Source organism: Cervus elaphus, chromosome X, assembly GCF_910594005.1.
Source record: "Cervus elaphus chromosome X, mCerEla1.1, whole genome shotgun sequence".
Taxonomy (NCBI): domain Eukaryota; kingdom Metazoa; phylum Chordata; class Mammalia; order Artiodactyla; family Cervidae; genus Cervus; species Cervus elaphus.
Window position 1 is genome coordinate 106534143 of NC_057848.1, and position 10451 is coordinate 106544593.

Below are 10451 nucleotides of genomic sequence, written 5' to 3' on the forward strand. Positions count from 1 at the left end.
AGCTTCAGCATCAGTCTTTCCAATGAACACCCATGACTGATATTGAGGACGGACTGGTTGGATCTCCTTGCAGTCCAAGGGACTCTCAAGAGTCTTCTCCAACACCACAGTTCAAAAGCATTAATTTTTCAGTGCTCAGCTTTCTTCACAGTCCAGCACTCACATCCATACATGACCACTGGAAAAACCACAGCCTTGACTAGACAGACTTTTGTTGGCAATGTAATGTCTCTGCTTTTTAATAGGATATCTAGGTTGGTCATAACTTTCTTTCCAAGGAGTAAGCGTCCTTTAATTTCATGGCTGCAATCACTATCTGCAGTGATTTTGGAGCCCCCCAAAATAAAGTGAGCCACTGTTTCCACTGTTTCCCCACCTACTTGCCATGAAGTGATGGGACCAGATGCCATGATCTTAGTTTTCTGAATGTTGAGCTTTAAGCCAACATTTTCACTCTCCTCTTTCACTTTCATCAAGAGGCTTTTTAGTTCCTCTTCACTTTCTGCCATAAGGGTGGTGTCATCTGCATATCTGAGGTTATTGATATTTCTCCTGGCAATCTTGATTCCAGCTTGTGCTTCCTCCAGCCCAGCGTTTCTCATGGTGTACTCTGCATATAAGTTAAACAAGCAGGGTGACAATATACAGCCTTGACAAACTCCTCTTCCTATTTGGAACCACTCTGTTGTTTCATGTCCAGTTCTAACTGTTGCTTCCTGACCTGAATATAGGTTTCTCAATAGGTGGGTCAGGTGGTCTAGTATTCCGATCTCTTTCAGAATTTTTCAGAGTTTATTGTGATTCACACAGTCAAAAGCTTTGACATAGTCAATAAAGCAGAAATAGATGTTTTTCTGGACTCTCTTGCTTTTTCAATGATCCAGCAGATGTTGGCAATTTGATCTCTGGTTCCTCTGCCTTTTCTAAAACCAGCTTGAACATCTGGAAGTTCACGGTTCATATATTGCTGAAGCCTGGCTTGGAGAACTTTGAGCATTATTTTACTAGTTTGTGAGATGAGTGCAATTGTGCAGTAGTTTGAGCATTGGGACGAAATGTAATGTTTTTCAGCAGCTCCTTAATTTTGCTGTCCTGGAAATGTCCTATTGACTCTGGTATTGTGATGGCACTGGGAAGCTCAGGCAAGGCCAAGGTCTGTCCTGTTTTTAAACAGATGTCAGCAAATTGGGGAAATTTCAAGAGAGTTATTGAAAAATAACTGGGATCATTCAAATGGATTCTCGAACTTCCTAATGGATAGGGGCAGCTTGCATCTCTAGGGATGGTGAGACTGATTAATGTCTGAGCAAGAGAAGGGGACTATGATAATAGCCTACAAATGTGAGACACAGAACAGTCATTTGGAGTGATACCAGGAGAGAAAAGTAAGATTAATTATATTAAATTGACAAGGAGTGGTAGAATATATGCTGACAAAGTAGAAAATATCTTACTAGACAAAACCAATGAATCAATCCATCGTATTCTCAGGGGAGGAGGTAGAAGATCTATAACTTGAAAAATGCCTAAGGACATAAAGTATGGGGTAAGATAGTATTGGGAACAAACATGAAGATTTCTATCTTGTGTGACGAGATGGATGTTTTCTAGGGTAGACTGTCAGTTCTCAGGAAGTCTGAGAATATTTGCTCCACAATCTTTTGGATATTATGGAAATAGCCTCTGAAGTGGGAGGTAAAAGGTGAATACGAGGTGAGGGATATTGATAGACATTATTTTGGGGCCAATTTTTTTCCACATCTTGAGGTACAGCAGCTAGCAATGGTGATTATTAATAAAGGATTGCCCAGATCTTGATGTATTGCTTCTTCAATTTTAAATTTCAAGATTTGTTTTTCCCTTTGCCTATATTTTCAGAATTTTACTTGTGATATGTCTTGGCATGTATTTCTTTATATTTATCCTCTTTGGGATTTACTTAGCTTCTTGATTCTAAGGTTTTATATCTTTCAACAAATTTAAGAGATTTTCAGCTGTACTCTCTCCTTTTCTGAGATTCAGTGTTACAAATGTTGGATCTTTTGCTCTTATCTTACAAGTTCCTGAGACTCTATTCTTTTTTTCCCCCCCTGACTATTTCTTCTGTTGTTCAGGTTGCATAAATTCTATTCATATGTTCTCAAATTCACTGATTTTATCTTCTGTCATCTACAATTGACTATTTTTTTTCCATTTATTTTTATTAGTTGGAGGCTAATTACTACAATTGACTATTGAGCCCATTCATGAGTTAAAAAAATCTGTTATTGTATGTTCTAGTTCCGTAATTTCCATTTGGTTTTTATTATAACTTCTCTTTCTTTGCTAAGATTTTCTATGTCTTCATGTATTTCAAAAGAATTTGTAATGCTTACTGAATTCTTTTTTGGTTTAAAATTCTTGTTGCTTTAAATTTACATAGGATAATCCCAATAATGAATAATCTGATTGATTTTGATGCCATCTATTGACTCTTTTTTAAAATTCAGATTGTGGAGGGGCGGCCCTAAGATGGCAGAGGAATAGGACGGGGAGATCACTTTCTCCCCCACAAATTCATCAAAAGAACATTTGAGCGCTGAGCAAATTCCACAGAACAACTTCTGAATGCTGGCAGAGGACATCAGACACCCAGAAAAGCAGCCCATTGTCTTTGAAAGGAGGTAGGACAAAATATAAAAGATAAAAAGAGAGACAAAAGAGGCAGGGATGGAGATCCATCCTGGGAAGGGAGTCTTAAAAAAGAGAGAAGTTTCCAAACACCAGGAAACACTCTCTCCGGCGGGTCTGTAGTGAGCCTTGGAATCTCAGAGGGCAACATAACCAGAAGGAAAAATAAATAAATAATTAAAACCGACAGATTACGTGCCTAAAAGCAACTCCCAGCGGTGCAACAGCCCAGACGCTTGCATCCCCCACTAGCAAGTGGAGGAGGGACAGGGAGGAGCAGGCGGCATTGCTTAGGATAAGGACTGGGCCTGAATGCCCTGAGGGCAATCTGAGGGAACTAGCTTGAGAAAACAACACAGACTGTGGGACAGCTATCCCGCAATCCCGCGAAAAGCCCTAACCACTGCCAGGTATGCTCACAGAACAAAGGACTGAGCAGAGCTAGCTGGCTGCAGACTGGCCCATCCCCCGCCAGAGACAGGCAGGTGAGGGCAGCCAGAGCCAGAAGTGGGCAATCTCGGCCCCAGAAAGGCATCCTATACCAAATCGCAAGCAGACTTCTCTGCTAACCAAGACTTCTTGGGATTCTGGACGATTGACATTCGCCGGGAGGGTCACAGCCAGAGACCAGCTCCTCAGAATAGACACACAGCACACCTAAGAAGGCGCGCCCATTGTACACCCAGAAAACCGAGTGCCTGGAACAGGGGAGGGGATAAGCCACAGCCTTCAACTGGGGGCCACTATGCGTGCCAAGCACCTGGTCACCTCAGCTGCTTGGACCTGGGACGGGTGCAAAACGCAGGCCCAACCAGGTCTGCACCTTTGTGGAGTACCCTAGAACCTGAACCTGAGCAGCTAGACCTGGGAAGTACATGTAAACCAGGGCCTGCATCAGACAGTTCCCAGCAGAGCAACCTAGAGTCTGAGCAGTGTAGACTGGGGAAGCACACACGCCGTGAGCGGGGGCAAACCCAGTGTGGCTGAATCACTGTGAGCACACGCCAGTGATAGTTGTGTGCAGTGTTCCTCCCTCCCCAACGCAAGACTGAACAAGCGAGCCTAAAAAAAAAAAAAAAAAAAAGGCGACCACCACTGCCCCCCTTGTGGCAGGGTGGAAATTAGACACTAAAGAGACCAGCAAACAGAAGCTAAAATAAACAGAGGGAACTGCTTTGGAAGTGACAGGTGCAATAGATTAAAACCCTGTAGTTAGCCCCAACTACGTAGGAAGGGGCCTATAGACCTTGAGAAGTACAAGCCGGACCAAGGAACTATCTGGAGATGAAATGACCCCACACTGTCCGCAACAGCTCCAGAGAAAGTCTTAGATATATTTTTACTACTGTCATTTTTTAAATTAAAAAAAAAATTTTTTTTTGCTTTTTTATTTTTTATTTTTAAGTCCCCATTACTCCTTTAATTTTCAGTTTTTATAATCTACTATTACCTTGCAGCTCCTCACTCTGGGCCACACAGTCGCAACTTCAGCATTTGCGCCCTGCTCCGTCTGATCTTTCCTCACTGCACACCCTTCTCGGGCTGCCAGACGCTGTACCCCGAGTCCCTGGCCTGAGCCCATATTTAAAGGCTTCCACCCGAGAAGGTGGAGGATTCATTCCCTGGGAGCCAAGCCCTTCTGGACTCTGCCCTCGGTTTCTGTGAAGCAACAGAAGCTGATGTAGAAGAGGTGGCAACAGCCATTGGAATAGACCAGAGAATTGGAAATAAATTTCTGAAAGTCAGTGTTGGTTTTGGTGGGAGTAGCTTTCAAAAGGATATTCTGAATTTGGTTTATCTCTGTGAGGCTCTAAATTTGCCTGATGTAGCTCATTATTGGCAGCAGGTTATAGACACGAATGACTATCAGAGAAGGAGGTTTGCTTACCAGATCATAGACAGTCTGTTTAATACAGTGACAGATAAGAAGATAGCTATTTTGGGGTTTGCTTTCAAAAAGGACACTGGTGATACAAGAGAGTCATCTAGTATGTATATTAACAAATATTTGATGGATAAAGGCACACACCTCCATATATATGATCCAAAATTACCAAGGGAACAAATAGTTGTGGATCTTTCTCATCCAGGATTTCAAAGGATGACCACCACGTGGCCCGGCTTGTGACCATCTCCAAGGATCCCTATGAAACTTGTGATGGTGCCCATGCTGTTGTTATTTGCACTAAGTGGCACATGTTTAAGGAACTGGATTATGAACGCATTCATAAAAAAATGCTGAAACCAGCCTTTATCTTTGATGGACTACGTGTCCTGGAAGGGCTCCACAATGAACTACAAACCATTGGTTTCCAGATTGAAACAACTGGCAAGAAGGTGTCTTCAAAGAGAATTCCATATGCTCCTTCTGGTGAAATTCCAAAGTTTAGTCTTCAGGATATGCCCAACAAGAAACCCAGAGTATAGACATTGCCATTTTTATTTGTAACTTTTTTGGTACTTCAAGATAGCAAATACCTATCTAATACTAAATGATAAATGAGCGAAGTGCTTTTAAGGAAACAAAACTATTTTTTAACAATCAAATTTATACTAGCTATATGGGAATTAGCATATCTGGTAGTTATAAAACTAGAATTTTTTACATATTTTCATAATATTGTTACCTGAGTGATTGGATGAGTAGCAAATAATCATGTTGGTTTTAATGGTGTTGATTTTTGTAAAATTAAACTTCAAACACTTTTTACTTTATAAAATATCTTTAGGCAGCACTTCAATATCGAATGGTAACAGGAGTGGCACTCCTCAGTTTTTCTGATCAGTGGTTTATCTCCTTGTCATTAAGTATGTATTTTCACTGCTGGAGTAGGAAATGACTACTCACTCGAGTAGTCTTGCCTGGAAAATCCCATGGATGGAGGAGCGTGGTAGGCTACAGTCCATGGGGTCATGAAGAGTTGGACACAAATGAGCGACTTCACTTGCACTTTTCACTTTCATGCATTGGAGAAGGAAATGGCAACCCACTCCAGTCTTCTTGCCTGGAGAATCCCAGGGACAGCGGAGCCTGGTGGGTTGCTGTCTATGGGGTTGCAAAGAGTCGGACATGACTGAAGTGACTTAGCAGCATTATCTTGCAAAAAAAAAAAAGATCCTATTTTTAAAACAAACTTTATATATATATATATACAATTTATATTATATATATATATATACAATATATATTACAATTTCTGTGACCTTTTTTGTTGTTTGTTTGTTTGTTTTTTACTTTTTAAAATATTATATTTTAGGGAATCTAAACTCTACTCAAGATTTTTAATCTTTGCCTTTTGGTATTTGTTATCAACTTTGTACCTTTAAGAACCCAATCTTCAGTACCCATTTTGACTTGGGAGCGGGATCACTGGCCTGATTGTTCTCTCCCCCTTTTGACTCTCCTTTTTCTCCACCAGGTCGCCTTTATCTCCCCCTGCCCCCTTTCTTCTCTACCCAACATGGTGAATCTTTTTGTGTGTTCCAGGCTGTGCAGAACACTTAGGGAACTGATTGCTGGCTGGATCTGTCTCTCTCCTTTTGATTCCCCCTTTTATCCTCCTGGCCACCTCTATCTCCTTCCTCCCTCTTCTCCTTTCCGTGTAACTCCATGAACATCTCTGAGGGGTCCAGACTGTGGAGAGCACATAGGGAAGTGATTACTGGCTAGCTTGCTCTCTCCCCTTTTGATACCCCCTCTGCTCCTCCTGGTCACCTCTAACTCCCTTTCCCCCCTTCTCTTCTCCATGTAACTCTGTGTACCTCTCCGGGTGTCCCTCACTGTGGAGAAACTTTTCATCATTAACCTAAATGTTTTATCATCGGTGCTGTATAGATGGAGAAGCCTTCAGGTTACAGTAAAAATAAGACTGAAAACCAGAGGCAGGAGGTTTAAGTCCAAATCCTGAGAATACCAGAGAATTCCTGAATCCAGGGAACACTAAATGATAGGAGCCCATCAAACGCCTCCATACCTACACTGAAACATAGCACCACCCAAGGGCCAACAAGCTCCAGAGCAAGACATACCACACAAATTCTCCAGTAACACAGGAACATAACCCTGAGCCTCAATATACAGGCTGACCAAAGTCACACCAAACCCATTGATATCTCAAAAGTTATTACTGGACACTTCATTGCACTCCAGAGAGAAGAAATCCAGCTCCACCCACCAGAACACCAACACAAGCTTCCCTAACCAGAAAACCTTGACAAGCCACCTGTCCAACCCCACCCACAGTGAGGAACCTCCACAACAAAGAGGAACCACCAATTGCCAGAATACAGAAAGGCCACCCCAAACACAGCAATATAAATAAGAAGAAAAGGCAGAGAAATACCCAGCAGCCAAAGGAACAAGATAAATGCCCATCAAACCAAACAAAAGAGGAAGAGATAGGGAATCTACCTGATAAAGAATTTTGAATAATGATAGTGAAAATGATCCAAAATCTTGAAAACAAATTGGAGTTACAGAAAAATAGCCTGGAGACAAGGATCGAGAAGATGCAAGAAAGGTTTAACAAAGACCTAGAAGAAATAAAAAAGAGTCAATCAATAATGAATAATGCAATGAATGAGATAAAAAACACTCTGCAGGGAACCAACAGTAGAATAACGGAGGCAGAAGATAGAATAAGTGAGCTAGAAGATAGAATGGTAGAAATAAATGAAGCAGAGAGGAAAAAAGAAAAAAGAATTAAAAGAAATGAGGACAACCTCAGGGACCTCTGGGACAATGTTAAATGCCCCAACATTCGAATCACAGGAGTTCCAGAAGAAGAGGACAAGAAGAAAGAACATGAGAAAATACTGGAGGAGATAATAGTTGAAAACTTCCCTAAAATGGGGAAGGAAATAATCACCCAAGTCCAAGAAACCCAGAGAGTCCCAAACAGGATAAACCCAAGGCGAAACACCCCAAGACACATATGAATCAAATTAACAAAGATCAAACACAAAGAACAAATATTAAAAGCAGCAAGGGAGAAACAACAAATAACACACAAGGGGACTCCCATAAGGATAACAGCTGATCTTTCAATAGAAACTCTTCAGGCCAGACAGGGAATGGCAGGACATACTTAAAGTGATGAAAGAAAATAACCTACAGCCCAGATTACTGTACCCAGCAAGGATCTCATTCAAATATGAAGGAGAAATCAAAAGGTTTACAGACAAGCAAAAGCTGAGAGAATTCAGCACCACCAAACCAGCTCTTCAACAAATGCTAAAAGATCTTCTCTAGACAGGAAACACAGAAAAGGAGTAAAAACTTGAACCCAAAACAATAAAGTAAATGGCGACGGAATCATATTTATCAATAATTACCTTAAATGTAAATGGGTTGAATGACCCAACCAAAAGACAAAGACTGGCTGAAGGGATACAAAAACAAGACCCCTATATATGTTGTCTACAAGAGACCCACCTCGAAACAAGGGACACATACAGACTGAAAGTGAAGGGCTGGAAAAAGATATTTCACACAAATGGAGACCAAAAGAAAGCAGGAGTAGCAATACTCATATCAGATACAATAGACTTTAAAACAAAGGCTGTGAAAAGAAACAAAGAAGGACACTACATAATGATCAAAGCATCAAGCCAAGAAGAAGATATAACAATAATAAATATATATACATCCAACATAGGAACACCACAATATGTAAGACAAGTGCTAACAAGTATGAATGGGGAAATTAACAATAACACAATAATAGTGGGAGACTTTAATACTCCACTCACACCTAAGGATAGATCAACTAAACAGAAAATTAACAAGGAAACACAAACTTTAAATGATACAATGGACCAGTTAGACCTAATTGATATCTATGGGACATTTCACCCCCAAACAATCAATTTCACCTTTTTCTCAAGAGCACATGGAACCTTCTCTAGGATAGATGACATTCTGGGCCATAAATCTAGCCTTGGTAAATTCAAAAAAACTGAAATCATTCCAAGTATCTTTTCTGACCACAATGCAGTAAGATTAGATGTCAATTACAGTAGAAAAACTATTAAAAATTCCAACATATGGAGGCTGAACAACACCCTGCTGAATAACCAACAAATCACAGAAGAAATGAAAAAAAGAAATGAAAATACCTATAGAAATGAATGAAAATGAAAACACAACAACCCAAAACCTATGGGACACTGTAAAAGCAATGCTAAGGGGAAGGTTCATAGCAATACAAGCTTACCTCTAGAGACAAGAAAAAAGTCAAATAAATAACCTAACTCTACACCTAAAGCAACTTGAAAAGGAAGAAATTATGAACCCCAGAGTTAGTAGAAGGAAACAAATCTTAAAAATTAGGGCAGAAATAAGTGCAAAAGAGACCATAGCAAAAATCAACAAAACCAAAAGCTGGTTCTTTGAGAAGGTAAATAAAATTGACAAACCATTAGCCAGACTCATCAAGAAACAAAGGGAGAAAAATCAAATCAACCAAATTAGAAATTAAAATGGAGAGATCACAACAGACAACACCAAAATACAAAGGATCATAAGAGACTATTGTCAGCAACTATATGCCAATAAAATGGACAACTTGGAAGAAATGGACAAATTCTTAGAAAAGCACAACTTTCCAAAACTGAACCAGGAAGAAATAGAAAATCTCAACAGACCCATCACAAGCATGGAAATTGAAACTGTAATCAGAAATCTTCCAGCAAACAAAAGCCCAGGATGAGACGGCTTCACAGCTGAATTCTACCAAAAATTTAGAGAAGAACTAACACCTAGCCTACTCAAACTCTTCCAGAAAATTGCAGAGGAAGGTAAACTTCCAAACTCATTCTAAGAGGCAACCATCACCTTAATGCCAAAACCTGACAAAGATGCCACAAAAAAAAGAAAACTATAGGCCAATATCACTGATGAACATAGATGCAAAAATCCTTAACAAAATTATAGCAAACAGAATCCAACAACATATTGAAAAGATCATACCTCATGACCAAGTGGGCTTTATCCCAGGGAATGCAAGGATTCTTCAATATCTGCAAATCAATCAATGTAATACACCACATTAACAAATTGAAAAATAAAAACCATATGATTATCTCAATAGAGGCAGAGAAAGCATTTGACAAAATTCAACATCCATTTATGATAAAAACTCTCCAGAGAGCAGGAATAGAAGGAACATACCTCAACATAATAAAAGCTATATGTGACAAACCCTCAGCAAACATTATCCTCAATGGTGAAAAATTGAAAGCATTTCCCCTAAAGACAGGAACAAGACAAGGGTGCCCACTCTCACCACTACTAGTCAACATAGTTTTGGAAGTGTTGGCCACAGCAATCAGAGCAGAAAAAGAAATAAAAGAAATCCAGATTGGAAAAGAAGAAGTGAAACTCTCACTGTTTGGAGATGACATGATCCTCTACATGGAAAACCCTAAAGACTCCACCAGAAAATTACTAGAGCTAATCAATGAGTATAGTAAGGTTGCAGGATATAAAATTAACACACAGAAATCCCTTGCATCTCTATACACGAACAATGAGAAAACAGAGAAATTAAGGAAACAATTACATTCACCATTGCAATGAAAAGAATAAAATACTTAGGAACAAATCTAACTAAAGAAACAGAAGACCTATACATAGAAAACTATAAAACACTGATGAAAGAAATCAAAGAGGACACAAATAGTTGGAGAAATATACCATGTTCATGGATCAGAAGAATCAATATAGTGAAAATGAGTATACTACACAAAGCAATCTATAGATTCAATGCAATCCCTATCAA

The 10451-nt window shown here is 39.7% G+C and overlaps 1 pseudogene; it reads left to right on the top strand.

The window, feature by feature from the left end:
• Positions 1–1541: 1541 nt before the first annotated feature.
• Positions 1542–5097, top strand: LOC122690439 (annotated as a pseudogene).
• The last annotated feature ends 5354 nt before the right edge of the window (positions 5098–10451 follow it).